At 42.4% G+C, this 15,620-nt stretch overlaps 1 long non-coding RNA gene across 1 annotated transcript in view; it reads left to right on the forward strand.

The window, feature by feature from the left end:
* LOC122733735 overlaps nt 1-14,573 on the forward strand; it is a 103,759-nt gene extending 89,186 nt beyond the window's left edge. Inside the window, exons 2-4 of the long non-coding RNA XR_006353948.1 lie at nt 11,390-11,549; nt 12,401-12,522; nt 14,312-14,573. This is a non-coding gene — a long non-coding RNA (uncharacterized LOC122733735). The remainder of the gene's footprint in view (nt 1-11,389; nt 11,550-12,400; nt 12,523-14,311) is intronic.
* The last annotated feature ends 1,047 nt before the right edge of the window (nt 14,574-15,620 follow it).

The following is a 15,620-nucleotide window of genomic DNA, read 5'->3' on the forward strand; positions in this document are numbered from 1 at the left end:
CACTTTAACCAGATCACCTTGGTAACTGAGTGGAAGGAGGATGGACTAGGTATTTGGGAGAGATTTAAGGCAGGGAGACCAAGCAGCGGGCTGATAGAACAGTCCAGGTAGGAGGTGATGAGGGCCTGTGCTGGGTGGTAGCTGTGTCAAGGGACAGAAGGGAAGGGATATGAGAGATGCTGCAGAGTTAGAAGGGGGAGTATATGGCAACATATGGGCTACATGGGGTGAGTGGGAATGAAGAATCAAGGATGACACTTCGGTTGTGCGTGTGGGATGACTAAGAGGGGGGTGGCCTCCACACTGCTAGAAAAGGTCAGAAGAGGGGGAAAGTTTGAGGCAAAGATAATGAGTTCTGTTTTGGACATGTTGAGTTTAAGATGCCATCAGAACAGATGGACTAGAGGCAGTTGGTGATGTGAGAATGGAAGTCAAGAGAGAGGTGAGGGCTGCATAAGGAGATGATGATGAGAGCCAAGGAGATCACCAAGCAAGGTAGTATAGAGGGAGAAGAGAAGGAGGCTAAGAAGAGAGCTGTGACCTGGATGAAGATTCAGCAAAGGTGACTGAGGAGGAGTGGTTGATCAGGTTGTAGGAGAACCAGGAGACACGAGTGTCTTCTCTCAGAAAGGAAAGTGGAGAGGAGGGTGATCCTCAGTGTCAGAGGATGCAAAGAGGACAAGAAGAATGAAGAGTTTGGAATCTAAATCGCAGATCATTGCAAAGAGAGGAAGAGCCATAGAAGGGAGGGGAGATAGAGGATGACAAGGGAGGGTGATGAGGTCAAGGGAAGGCTTTTTAAGGATGAGAGTATGTTTGGAAGCAGCAGAGGAGCAGCCAGGGATCAGGGGAAGGTTGAAAATGTTTAGATGGAGCAGTCACCTGGAGAAGACAAGGGGGAAATGGGATTATTTGTGCATGGAAAGGGATTAGTCTTGTCAAGAAAAAGGGCCACCTTTTCTGATATGATGGAAGGCATAACAGCTGAGGGAAGTGAAATGTGGAGGGGGAACCCCTTCTATGTGATAGTTCTTCAAGCATTGGAATACAACTATCATCCCCACTCCTTCCCCCAAGTCTTCTTTTCTTTAATTCCTTCCAGTGAACCCTGCCCTCTAGACACCATGTTGGTTGTCCCCAAATGCATTCCAGCTCGTCGGTTGTAGACATTACCTAATACCTTGTTGAAAGGAGCTCTCAGAGCAGACAATTTTCAAGATATGGTCTGACCAAGGCAAGATGCAAGGAGACCATCACAACCCTTGGTCTGAACCTCTTTCTCTCTGGGCAGCTAGGTGGTGCAGTGGATAGAGCGCTGGCTGTGGAGTCAGGAGGACCCAAGTTCAAATCCAGCCCCAGACACTTACTAGCTGTTTGACCCTGGTCAAATCAACCCCAATTGCCTGGATGACTATCTGGGGCCATCTCTAGTCATCCTGATATATATCTTGCCACTGGACCCAGATGGCTCTGGAGGAGAAAGTGAGGTTGGTGACTTAGCACAGACCTCCCTCATTTAAACCCACTTCACTGCAAATCATGACATCACCTCCCCATGTCATGGTCCTCTTTGAGAATGAAGGACCACCACCAACAACAACAACAACGTGCCTCTAAATGAGTTTTTATGGCTGTTGCGGTACTATGTTGACTTCCTATTGGTCTCAATTTAATGATTAGTGAATCTGTGATCTCATTTTTCCCAGAACCCCATTCATTGAGCATTCTTAGCCTGTGGGAATCCTCTTGGGTATCCTCTATGGGGGAGTGCCTAAAAGGCTTAGGGCCTTCCTCAAAGCCTCTTGACATAACATGGGGATCATTGTGATAAACAGTTTGTCACCTCTGACACCTCCATGGCTGTCCCAGCTCCTTTTGTGTGGTTAGACATCTCTTTGATATCTTTTCTTTTGTGGGAAATATGCAATAGCACAATTACATCCATCCTGTACCTCTCGATTGCCCTTTGGATAAATTGGTGTTGATTTTTCAGAAAGCATGGAATAATTTTATGATTTGTAGCCATAAGCATCTCTAGAAAGATGTCACTGTTAAGAAGATGGAGTTTTATTTCACAGAGAAGCTTGGTATCATTGAATGCTACTCATGGGCAGTTAGGTGGCACAGTGAATAGAGCACCTGCCCTGGAGTCAGGAGGACCTGAGTTCAAATCCAGCCTCAGACACTTGACACTTACTAGCTGTGTGACCTTGGGCAAGTCACTTAACCCCAATTGCCTCACCAAAACAAACAAACAAACAAAAACAAAAAAAAAGAAAATGCTACTCAACTTCCAAAGGACAAGCCATCTTTGTCCTATACCATCCAAGATATCTATATCTATATCTATATAGATATATAGATATCTATAGATACACACACACACACACACACACATATATATATATATATATATATATATATATATATATATATATATATATATATATATATATATATATATATATGTATATAGTGATGGAGCATCTCTGTGAGTTGTCCATTCAACTCTGTACCATCATCAGGATTATGGGCATCCTTTGTTCACTCAATTTTTCATGAGTGGCTAAGTAGGCTAAATTCTTTTTCTGCATGAGGATCTCTCTGAATGCATCTCTCAGTGTGGCATACAGTGAATAGAGAGGTAATCTCGAAGACAGGAAGATCTGAGTTCAAGCCTTTCCTGTCATATTTGTGGCCCTGGACAAATCGCTCAACCTCTAAGGCTATAAATTGCAGAGAAGGTGCCAGATTATCTTGGTAGAGGGAGTGTGCTCATCTGGAAGCACTCTCTTTCATTGAAATAACAAGTCTGTTCCCTGTCCCTGTCCTTCAGTTCTCAAAGAGAAGACTCTAGAGCCAAGATGTCAAATTCGAATAGAAACAGATCCCTGAAGGCCTGTGTAGTGACTTAGAAAATAACAAATTAACATTATCTACATTGTATTGTGTTTTTATTTATTTTGGTAAATATTTCCCTAGTACATTTTAGTCTGGCCCCTTTTGTGCATCTGACAGAAGGCTCTATAGCATTCCTGGCCTTGACATAATTAGTAAAAAGCCTTCCGCAAACAAGAGCATCTGGAGAATGTCACCATCTACAGGAAATCCTTCTTCCATTTGAACTCTGCCAAGGATAGCTCCACACACACACACACACACACACACACACACACACACACACACACACACACAATTGCATATACTTCAGGGTATCCTATGTGTCTTTGCTATTAAATTATCTCTTGATATTAATAACCAGAGTCTTGTACAAAGGTATCTGTCTTGCATGTTTCAAGAGATCACATAATATCTTTTCTTTTCTTTCTTTTTTTTTTTTTGCAGGGCAATGGGGGTTAAGTGACTTGCCCAGGGTCACACAGCTAGTAAGTGTCAAGTGTCTGAGGCCGGATTTGAACTCAGGTACTCCTAAATCCAGGGCCGGTGCTTTATCCACTGCGCCACCTAGCCGCCCCCCACATAATATCTTAATGTGCATGGAATTCATTGGGAGGGGGAGGCTGCATCTTGGTCTTTCAAATTAAATGCTTTTAATTTACAGTAAACAAAAATAATAGTGGGGTTCTACCATCTCTGCATCTTTCAGTTGGGGCAATGGAAAGTTGCTCACTGCCGTAGACTTGTGTGTGAAAATGGACCTGTTCCTGTCCCATATTTTCCTCATAGTGAGGAGGCAGGCACAAATTGGTGGGACAGTACTGATCTCTCTGTGGTCACTGTGCTTCGGGGAGGGGGAGTGGTAATGTCTTTATGAGCTCCCTCCCCCTCTTTTAGATCTTTGCTAAGAACCACACACTGAACCCCCTCAAAAGTGTGATGCTTCCAGAAGAGACCCACTGTGGGATTACTTGAAGTGATCTAGCTGTTCTTTCCATCTTACAAAGTGCAGAGGTCAGTTTTCTAACTTTTACAGTAATAACAATTGTTACTATTAGCAGGTAAAGAATGCTCCATGTGGCACTGTTCTTGCCCTCTCTCTGAGTCTGTTTCTGCATCTATTAAATGAGAGGGTTGGACCCTCTCAGCCTCTTCCTCCTCCTTCCATTCTAGGATAAAACCACAGTGAAGATCCCACTCAGATGCTCGGGTAAAGAACACGGGTCCTATACAAATGGGAAGAATGCCTCTTATTCAGGAAAATCCCATTGGCATGTGTGGCAATTTTAGATATGTGTTCTTATCATTTCTGACTAGGTAGCATCTTTGCAGTTTCTCACACAATCCCAGAGCTGGAAGAGTCTTTACAAGATTATCTAGCCTTCCCTTCTCCTTTTACAGAAGAGGAGACTGAGATTCTGAGTAGGGAAATACTCCTCTGAAGGTCCCACAGCTGACACATGGCAGTACTGCTACACTGAGCTTACTTTAAAGTTTATCTGGATACTAACCCTGCACCACGACCCATCACACACAAATAAACACCACTGATAGAGGAATGCGACAGCCAGGCAGGCCCTTCTGAACCCTGCAGAAACCCTTTTGGTCTTTGCTCTTCCTGTATTTGATTTTTAAGATGGGATTTTCATCTATAAGGTTTTCATAAAGTGAAATTTGAATTCCTTTCTTTGAAGTGTGATCTCCCTGTTGTGGAGCGGAGAATGTCTGTGAAATTGACCTATAATAAATGAATGCTCTCCTGATATTCATAACTGTTTTCATTTGACCCATGCTATAGTAACTTCACGTTGTTCTTTCATTTTTAGCAGAATTTCAACAAGTCCTTTATAGTTGGAGGCCTTTTCTTACAATGCTACTTGACTCGTGACTGTTAAATACCTTTACTAGTGAATTTCTTGCATAAACTGGGCAAGATAAACTCTTTATTGGCCACAACAATGGCTCATAGGTATGAATGCCTCAAAGTGGTCAAGGAGTACATTCACACATAATAAACATGATTGACTGAAGCTCCAAGAATATTCACAAGAGCTTCATGGGAAACTATCTGGGTTTGGTTCCTGCCTCTGCCGTTTACTAAGTGGCCAAATCTCTTAATATTTCTAAGGATTAGTTTCCCCATGTGTAAACATAGTTCATAATAGGGCATCACTGCAAGGGTTGTTGGGAGACTCAAATGAGCTAAGCATATAAAGCACAAATCACTTAAATATCAGCTTTTATTTTCATTCAGGAGTGTCATATTTGCAAACTTGGTGAGATTGCTAATTTGAGAGGACTAGGCCTACCAAAGGCAGAAACAGAATTATGTTACAGAGAAGAAAAATGAGGGTCGGAGGGAAAACGACTTGCTCAAGTTCACACCACAAATTAGCACCATGCTGAGAACTACTTGTATTATATATCAATGGATTTCCTGCTCTGCTATGTAATTTTGATATTATAATTCTCTTGCCTCTTTTATGCTCTTAAGATTACCTAGAATGGGGCAGAATGGAGGATGACCCCAAATGAGTCAAGAAATATTTGCTTCCTTTATTTTTATCCATGTATATTAACCACCTTTGTCCAATACCTCCAAGAAATGTGGGTTGGTCCATTTCAACTGGATTCCAAAGCAAGGCTGAAGCACTACTTTGGGATATAAAATACAGCTGCTTAGTAATAAAGGGAGTTGAGCAATCTCTTGGGTAATCAACTCTGACCTCTAAGCTGACTCTGTGCTTCCAGGGATGTTGAGTGAGGTGAGCCCCACACCTGGTAGTAATGATGGCAAATGTTCTGGAATGTTTAAGATCCCAGCATGCTGACATTCTCAGCGGCAAGTGTACAACATACCTCAGGATCAAGGGGAAAAGTTCCAGGTGTGAAGGGAGAGATTTATGACATGCTCTTGATTCCAATTTTCTGTAGTGCCCCAACTCAGTGGAGTCATTCACCTGACAGAGTTGAAGTGCATCACGCTTTGCCAGTGCTGGGGAACTCATGCTCCCAAAGCATCACTTCTTCAGTGACTGCACTTATTGACAAACACTTGACAAACCTGAGTTTGGGGAGATAGCTAATGGTGTTTGGTCATTTACACTCTTTGGTGAGTTTTGCCAGTTGTGGAGTTGTCTAGAATGCGAGATGGTGTGCTCAGTCCAAAGAGAAATGGTTCTTCCCAAGAGAAGGCATGGGACTTGAAACCAGGAGATCTGTGGTGGTTGTTCCCAGCCTGCTACTAACTCGTCACATGTCATTTACCCTCCTGGGGCCTAGGTTTCCTTGTTTGTAAAGTGAGAAGTTTGGAATGAATGATTTTTAAGGACCCTTCCAACTCTGACTGAATGACTTGGAACAGAGAGAAGGCCATGCCATTATCTCATTGTAGCTAGTATGCCTTCTTCCTTTAATATAAAATGTAAAGCACTACATATAAATGACAGCTATTATTTAATATGCACATATGTATTACATATATAGGGCAGCTCCATAGTACAGTGGATAGAGCACTGGTCTTGGAACCAGGAAGACTCAGCTTGAGTTAAAATCTGGCCTCAGACACTTACTAGCTGTGTGACCCTGGGCAAGTCACTTAAACTTGTTTGCCTCAGTTTCCTCATCTATAAAATGAGCTGGAGAAGGAAATGGCAAACCATTACAATATCTCTACCAAGAAAACCCCAAACAGGGTCACAAAGAGGCAGGGTCACAACTGAAATGACAGAACAACATTACATATACATGTTATGTGTGTGTGTACATGTGTGTACACACACAAAATATAAAGCCAGCCATAATGGAGTTCATGTTGGACTCAGGAAGATGTATTTTTAAGCCGTGCCTCTTGCACATACTAACTGGGTGACCCTAGACAGGCAAATCCAATGCCTTGGCTACTCTATATCACAATTATAGGTCTCAACTACAAATCAGCTCTGGTTACTATGTATGTTGGACAAGAGGAATTCAATGATTAAGTGGAATTTTAGTAGATCTTTTTTTTGTGCGGCAATGAGGGTTAAGTGACTTGCCCAGGGTAACACAGCTAGTAAGTGTCAAGCGTCTGAGGCCAGATTTGAACTCCGGTCCTCCTGAATCCAGGGCCACCTAGCTGCCCTCAAATTTTAGTAGATTTTGAGAATATTTTATTTCATACACAAACAAAAACTGTCACCCAGTCTAAGATACAGAAATTGAGTACTGTGTATTCTAACAGTGATGATGGGTATGAGATCACTTCTTAAATGTCAAGTACTAGTGGAGAGAAGAGGCCAACTCACCTTGGCCAAGGAGCCTGACTTCACATTTTGGGCAGAAAATGCTTTTGAAGCTTTCTCTATCAACAATCAGAGACCTTTAGAGCTTGGTATTTCATGATCACAGCACTGTACAAATTCTTCAGTGTTCTAGGCCCAGCATTATAGGTTGGGTTGAACAGTAATTATTCTGGATGATGGTGGCAATTTTTTCTAGATGGATGCTGCAAAATTGGGTGGAGCAAAGAATTCACGTACGTGTGTGTGTGTGTGTGTGTGTGAGAGAGAGAGAGAGAGAGAGAGAGAGAGAAAGATAATACAAATGTTCTCTGGTTCTCCATATAGCCAACTCCCATTTATTTAAAATAACAGGAATTATGAAGAACAAGCTTGGCCTCAAATAAGTATAAGAATCTTCCCCCTGACACATACTCCTTTGTAGAGGTGGGAATCCATGGGTGTGGAAAATTGAATAATAGCATCAGATTTTTGAAAGAGTTGTTTGGTTTTGCTGAATTTTTTTCACTTCTTTCTCATTTCCAATCATTTATCACGGAAGGCTCTCTGGGAGAGCAATGACAAGCAGGCAATGGAGACAAAAGAAATCATTCAAATGACTTCACAACAGGACATTGGGTTCTCTGGATATTCTGGTCAGTTGAAGGGTATTAAAGATGCCACTTTCCATTAAATCGTGGAGCTGGTTTTGGTCTGGATCTTTGGATTTGCTGGCAGACAAAGATCGGCAGGTGTGCTGCAATCTCAAAACTTATCTTGAATGTCTGAAAGCGAAATCTTTCAGAATCGAAGACTGCAGCAGCCCCTGCATTTTACAGAGAGGGAAGTGACTTGCTCAAGGAAACAAACTGAACTAATGGCTGAGTCGGGATGCAAAATGCCATCTTTTTTTTTTTTTTAAAGTGAGGCAATTGGGGTTAAGTGACTTGCCCAGGGTCACACAGCTAGTAAGTGTTAAGTGTCTGAGGCCGGATTTGAATTCAGGTACTCCTGACTTCAGGGCTGGTGCTCTATCCACTGTGCCATCTAGCTGCCCCGCAAAATGCCATCTTTATGACGAACTTTCTGAACTTTTTTTCCTTCCTACAATTACACCGTACTATCCACAGAGGCAAGGACTGTCTTGTACTCATTATGCAGTAGCCAGTTACTACATGCTACCTCTCTGTCACGCCATTCATTGCAAACTGCCCTTCTAAGATGTGTGCATCACCGGGATATAAATAACACTGCCATTTAAAATGGGGTTTTGTGTTTGACAGTCCCTGAGACCGTGAACGGTGCTGTCCCTGTTCCCAAATGCAATTTGCCTTGTTTGCCTGCTCTCTTCTGTGCCTTAGTCATTGTTGTGTCCCAGATTGTGTAGACTCAGTCAGTGAATTCCCCCTTCCGCTGCATGCCATAGTCTGGGCACGAACTCTTTTTCATCCATTTGGCTTTTCTACATAAGTTATTAGGTATGTGGCCCCTTTATCTTTTCATTGGGAGCCCAGGGTCCAGTAATAATCAAAGCGTTCCAAAGGGCCTCCCGAGGGCATGTAGTACAAAGGATATCTGACAAGGCGTTCGCTCTGTAGCCCTCCCAATGAGAAATCTTCCAACTGCTTCCTAAGGCTGCTCATTCTACTTTTAAGCTGTTCTAATGGACAAATACAGGACTCAGAAGGTACTTTGCTTTTTTATATTACCAATGACCTGGCTCTGGCCACTCCCGGGCACTTAAAACTCTATAAAGCATAGTTATTTTCCCTCCCAAGTAGCAGGCCGAGGCATGTTGTTGGCCAGACTGAGCTATGTGAGAAGACTTCACTGCCTTTGGGGGATGGGAGGCAGGATCTCTTTCCACACAGTTCACTTTACCATATAATGATTTGACTTTCACCTATGGGGACAAGTGACACCCTAGTATTTCTCACTTGCTTGGCAGATCAAAGGGAAGGAAAACAACACAGAGGCTGAAATGTCAAGGGCCTGCCTTTTTGCTTACATATGTGTATTTAAAAACAAAAACAGGACTTTTGAAATCAGGGAATTTAAGTTTCATGTGCACTGCAGCTACCCTGTTTTTATTGGATCCAAATGCTTCACTGACAGATCCGAGGCCCATCCAAAGAGTTGCTTCTGGATAAAGTTATTTACACTGAAGTTTGACCCACAAGGGCAACAGAACAGCTAAGTACTCTGGGTAATCCTAACAGGCAGCACTATTTTGCTCCAGATCATTTAGATTAAAAATCCTTTCTGATAACTTCAAAGCTACTTTTCCCCAGCATGCAACAAGCAGTGCTAGTTTCCATAAAAATAGGAATTTGAAACCCCAACCCTTGATATCAATGTATCAGGAAATGAGACCCCTAGCATTTGACCCTCTCTAAACGGGCCCTGTGCTATCATCTCCTGTGGTCATAGAATGTTGAGATCACCCAAGAAGAAGGAAACAGTAGCATATATGGTCTCAGAAGGTCAAAGTTGGTGGTTTGTTGTCATTGTTATCATTTTAACATTCTTTGCTATCTTTTGTTTCTATATCGCCATCATTTCGGAATAGATACCCCTCCCCCATTTCACTTCACAGAGTGCTGCTATCCCTTCTAACCAAGTAGAATAAGAGGAAGAAAGAGTTCAGCCAATCTAACCAACACTTCAGCTGATTCTGACAATAGATGTGATGTCTTGCACCTCTGAAAAGAAAAGGGAGAGGCTATGCTTTCCCATTTCTTCTGTGGGGCCAAGCATAGCTGTTATTGGAAGTCAGGAAAGCTGGAATTTAAATCCTGCCTCAGATGCTTCTCCACTGTGTGAGCCAGGGCATGTAATGAAAGCTATCTGCACATCTTAATGCACTCTAGAAATGGCTGTGAATATTCTTCTTTATTCTTTGCTCTCTGCCTCACTTCACATGAATCTTTCCACCCCCTTTTTGTTCTTCCTATTTGATGATGACATTCCCCACTGGAGGGGCAGATATCTTGGGCTTCCACATTCCCATCAGGCTCTTCTTCTTAGTTTGGACCTCCTTGGGATATGTGCTGGGCCAGGGACCAGCTGGCCTGGAAGGTGCTAAGTCAGCTCTCTGCATTGGGCTTTCTCCTCAGGGTGTGTTTGCACAGATATCAAATACAGTATCCTCCCTCCCTCCCCCTCTTTGTCTGTCTGTCTGTGTCTGTCTCTCTCTCTCTCTGTCTTTCTGTCTCTCTCCCCCTCCCTCTCTCTCCCTCCCTCTCCTTCTCTCCCTCCCTCTTCCTCTCTTCCTCCCTCTCTCTCCCTCCCCTCCCTCTCTGTTTACATGTATTTGGAAGCTCTAATCTCTACAGAACTAGTTCTGACTGCTGGGAGCCCCCATGTACTTAAAGGTCCTATGGTTGGTGAATTTTGACCTGTTAAAATGGAGCCTTTTTAATGGCCCCTGCTGCTAGGGTCCCTACTCAAACTGGTTTAGTTTGCACTTCCTGTTCTGGGCAAATGTTAACCCAGCCTTTTACCTATCATTGAATGAGTTGTCTTCTAGTCCAAGACTGGTCACTGATTCACAGTTAAGGCTTCTTCAGGGAATTTAATATATGTAACACTGGATCCTGAAACAGAAACTCCACCCCCCCCACCATTTGGAAGAGGCCTTTCCTAAGTAGGAGAAACATTTGCATTCATCATAGTTTATGATGATCTTTGGTGTCTGCAGGTAAAGGGGGAAGAGTTTTGCTTGAAGTATAGACACTCATCACCTCACAAGTGCCAGGGTAAAGAGATATTGACAGTTCTTCACCCAAGATAGGATGTGGCAGAGTAGGTAGAAATCTGGCCCTAGAGTCAAGAAGCCATAGGTCTAAGTCCTACCTCTGACATGTACTGGCTGGGTGACCTATTACTGCCCTCAGTCCTTACAGTAGATTCATGGTGCAGTAACGATGCCTTGGCCTGTCCCCCATTCTAAGACAACACTAGTTTCTTCTAGTGGTGTTCTCTGGATACTGAGGACTCGAGTTGGGAAAACTGTGTACCCTGAGGACACAGCTGCTTTTCATGGTTACTTACAGAATGTGGGTCATCCTTAGGCTAATTATGAGAAACTGCCCAGTACAGCACCACCTCTCAAGGCTACCGAATGAGTACAAAGACTTCCCTTGCCACGTGAAGCAGTATTCCCAAACCTTCAAGGCCAGATTATGAAGTCAATTTGTGAAGATAAATGAAGTTTTCCCCTTCTCTCTTAGGTTCAAACTGGACTTTGCTAAAAGTGTCTGCTCCTGAAGAACTTTCTTCTGAAACTATAGAGGAGTTGACAGAATATAAAAGACCCATCCCTGACCTGGGAGGAATGTGAGAGGCAGTCATGTTCTGGACCCCTTCTCCATCATTTTGTGACCTGGACAGGTATGCTGTCTAATTCTGATGATCCAACTTTGAGAGGCAAGTAGTATGACTGGCTCTGCTTTCACTTTTTGTTGGAGTTACAACAACATCTATTACCCAAATCTCCATTTAGAGACCAACTCATCCTGAATATTGGGGAAAGATCAAGAAAAGACTGATCACCTCTTAATGGCAATGGAGTACCTTTGTGGTGCCTTACTAATGCCCACTATAGGCCTCTAAGTTGGGACTTAGGCTTGGAAACCTAGTAAACAACTGAGGGGTTTAGGTCTCTAACTCCCTAAGGCTAGGGACTGACTTCTCTAGGCTCCTTTTTACTTTGAGATTTCAATTCCTGAGCTTAGTATCATTGTGATCAAGCTTAGTTCTCTACCTCCCCAAGGAGATGGGAACCTCCAATGAGATAATATGCTTTGGAAGCTATCTCTGTGCTATAGCAAGGTAAGCTAGTATTTATTATTTCTCTCTCCACAGCTCCCTCTCCTTCCTAGAGTGTATGTCATTTCCCATGTTCATTCCTTTAACTTTTGAAGCCTAATAAGGCTTATAAGCCTAATGTCTTGGAGCTTTATTGGTGCTTTTCTAAATTTAGGCTTATTTCTTCACATCTCAATCTGTGGAGTTAGATTAGAATCCTAGAAACTTAGAAATCTATAAAACTTAAGTCTCTACACTTAGTGACCTCAGAGACTCAATCCTTATAGCTCTGAAAGTATATGGCTTATACCTGGACTTCTTTCCATAGGTCCAAAAGCTAGGGAACTACAGACTTAGAAATTTAATTTTAGGTCACCAAGCTTTTGCTTACTTAATGAAATTGTACTTCTTTTCTCTCCTATCTACTCCTGCAGGAAAAAAATACAACCTTGGCAACAGTGAGGCATAGTCAAGGAAAACAAATTCCCATATGGCCTCTACACAATGATGTATGTGTCATTCTTCAACTCAAGTCATTGAGCCCACTATCAAGAAGGTAGGTGACATTCATCATTGGTCCTCTGGAATCTTGGTTGTTCATTGCATTGATCAGAGTTTTTTAATCTTGCAAAGTTGTTTATCTTTACACTGTTGTAACTAATGTCTAAGTTGTTCTTCTAGTTCTGCTCCCTTTCCTCCTCATCAGTGTATACAAGTCTATGTTTTTCTACAACTGTCGCTATCTCTCATCATTCTTTATGGAACAATAATAATCCATTACATTCATATAGCATTGCTTGTTCAGTCATTTTTCAATGGATGAGAGCTTCATTATTTTCTAGTTCTCTGACACTACAGAAAGAGCTGCTATCGATATTTTTATGGATATGATGATGCTTTTGCCTCTCTTTGGGGCAGAAGACACTAGTCTTATCACTGGATGTTAGGGAATAATTCCAGATTGCTTTCCAGAATGCTGGAGCTACAGATTTAATTTATTTATCTAGGTCCGTAAGTGTGAAACCTTGGATTAGAGACGTCCTAGACAAGTGAATCCCTAGACCAAGAAGCCTAGAGATCTGTCTATTTAAAAATGTAGGGTTACAGGCATAGCTTAAGAACCATATAGAAAAAAAAATTCAAAAAGTAAAGGGCAGCTAGGTGAAACAAGTACCTAGCTCTGGATTCCAAGCACTGGCCCTGGATTCAGGAGGACCTGAGTTCAAATCTGGCCTTGGACACTTGACACTTACTAGCTGTGTGACCCTGGGCAAGTCACTTAACCCTCATTGCCCTGCAAAAAAAAAAGAACCATATAGCCCTAAACTTGGAGGACTACAGCTCTAAGGTCTCAAAGTGAAGGTTTTAGGACTCAGAGGCCTAAAAACTTCCTAAAGACTTGGGAAATTTAGGGACTTGTTACAGAAATATAACTTGAAATTTCATTCTTAAGTATAATCTTAATATTTTAGATTTTGTATATTATTATTTGCTGATTGACATGTACTTTGACAAAATAGTTTTGAACAACTTCCTCTTTCATCCATTGTGATATTTTTTGGTCATTTGGTTTTCCCCTATTATTTTGGTCAAAATAGCAAATTGTATGCCTATTTTGTTACTTGGAAAAAACAATCAGCTCTCCTGAGCAGTCGAATTGGCACCAATACACTCTTTTTCTTTAATCTTAAAAGTATTTTATTATTTTCCAATTACATGTAAAGATAGTTTTCAACATTTGTTTTTATAACATTTTGAGTTCCAAATTTCCCCCCTCCCCAAGACAGAAAGCAATCTGATATAATACAATCACATTTAACATATTTCTACATTAGTCATGCTGTGTAAGAATCAGAAAAAAAGGGAAAAATCTCAAAAAAATTTAGAAACAGTATGGTTCAATCTGAATTCAGATTGCACAGTTCTCTTTTCTGGATGTGGAGAGCATTTTCCATTGTCGGTCCTTTGGAATTGTCTTGGATCATTGTAAAGCTGAGAAGAACTTAGTCATTCATAGTCGATCATCACACAATATTGCTGTTACTGTGTCCAATGCAGAAGGTGCATTCTTAACCAGTGGGCTGAAGATAGACTTTAAAATGTAGAAGGAGCCATCAAATTTTGGACATGGCCAATGTGGGAATTTGCTTCACTTGCCTCCACATATTTGTTATTGTCCCACTGGTATCCTCTTCAGGTCAGGAGAAAGCAGGGAAGGCATCCAGAAAAGGTATAGTTAGGCTTGATGATAGGAAGAATTTTGCTAATAATTAAATATAGTGTTGATGGAGATATTTTGGAATTCTGTGAATAATCTCAGTTCCAGTTTTAAAAATTTATTCCAGGTGGGGAAATGGCTAACATAGGAGTAGAGAATCCCTTGCCAACATCCTTCTACTAAAAGAATCCCACACGCCTTCCCAACCCAAACTACAAATCTCCTGAGGAGTCCTACTGAAGAATTAAGTACATAGAGGGAAGAGCAACTTTGGAACCTTCTGGGCAGCTTCACTGGGAGAGAGGTGATAGGGGGAGAGGAGAGAAAGGGAAAAGAGGGACAGAGAAACTGTGTGTGTATCAGTGTGTGTGAGAGAGGGAGAGAGTATTTGTGTGCAAGTATATATGAGAGAGGGGAAAGTGAGGGAGAGAAGAAATAGGGAGTGTATGTGGGGGGAGAGGGGAGACGGGGGCAAAGGAGCAAGAAAGAGGGGGAGAGAGAAGACATAGGGAGACAGAGGGAGACATAGGAGAGAAAGGGGAGAGGAAGAGATGGGGAAAGAATGGAGAAAGGGGAGATAGGGAAAGGAGGGATGGAGAGAGGAGATAGGGGTTGTGTGTGTGAGAGAGACAGGGATAAAGTGAGAGAGAAGATTGGGGGGTGGGGAGAGAGTATGTGTGGGAGTGGTAGAGAAGGGAGAGTACCTGTGTGAGTTGGGGGGGGGGGGGTGAAGAGGAAATACAAAGAAAAAGGAGATAAGAGTATTTATGTGAGTGCCAGGAAGAGAGTATGTAGGTGATTGGGAGTGTTAGAGAAGGGGGAGATACAGAGAGGAGAGAGAAGGAGAAAGTGTTTGTGTGCCTGAGTCAGAGAGAGGACATAAGGAAAGGAGGAAGAGAGGAGATTTAGATAAATAGAGAGAGGAAGAGAGGGGAGAGATAAGGGAGTGTGTGTGTGTGTGTGTGTGTGTGTGTGTGTGTGTGTGTATGTGTGTGTGAGAGAGAGAGAGAGGGGGGGGGAGGGATGGGGAAAAAGGGAGAGAGATAGGGAAAGTAGAGAGGGAGAGAAATGAGATAAGGAGAGTGTTTATGTGTGACTGAGAGAAGGGAGAGAGTGTGTGTGGGAGTAGTAGAGAAAGGGAATAGATATAGAGTGTTAATGTATGAGTGGGGGGAGACAGGAGACAGAAAGGGGAGAAGAAAAGAGAGAGGTAGAGAAGGGAGAAGGTGTTTTTGTGTTGAGTGAGTGAGAGAGGAGAGATAGGGAGAGAGGAGATGGAGGAAGGGGGAGAAAGAGAGAGGGAGAAAGAAGAGATTGGTAAAGAGGGTGTGCTTGTGTATGAGAGATATAGAACGGGAAGAGATAGAAAGGAGATTGAGAGGGAGAGACAGTGAGAGGAAGAGAGTAATTATGTGTGATTGTGTGAGAGAGGGAGA

Source organism: Dromiciops gliroides, chromosome X (assembly GCF_019393635.1).
Source record: "Dromiciops gliroides isolate mDroGli1 chromosome X, mDroGli1.pri, whole genome shotgun sequence".
NCBI classification, from domain to species: domain Eukaryota; kingdom Metazoa; phylum Chordata; class Mammalia; order Microbiotheria; family Microbiotheriidae; genus Dromiciops; species Dromiciops gliroides.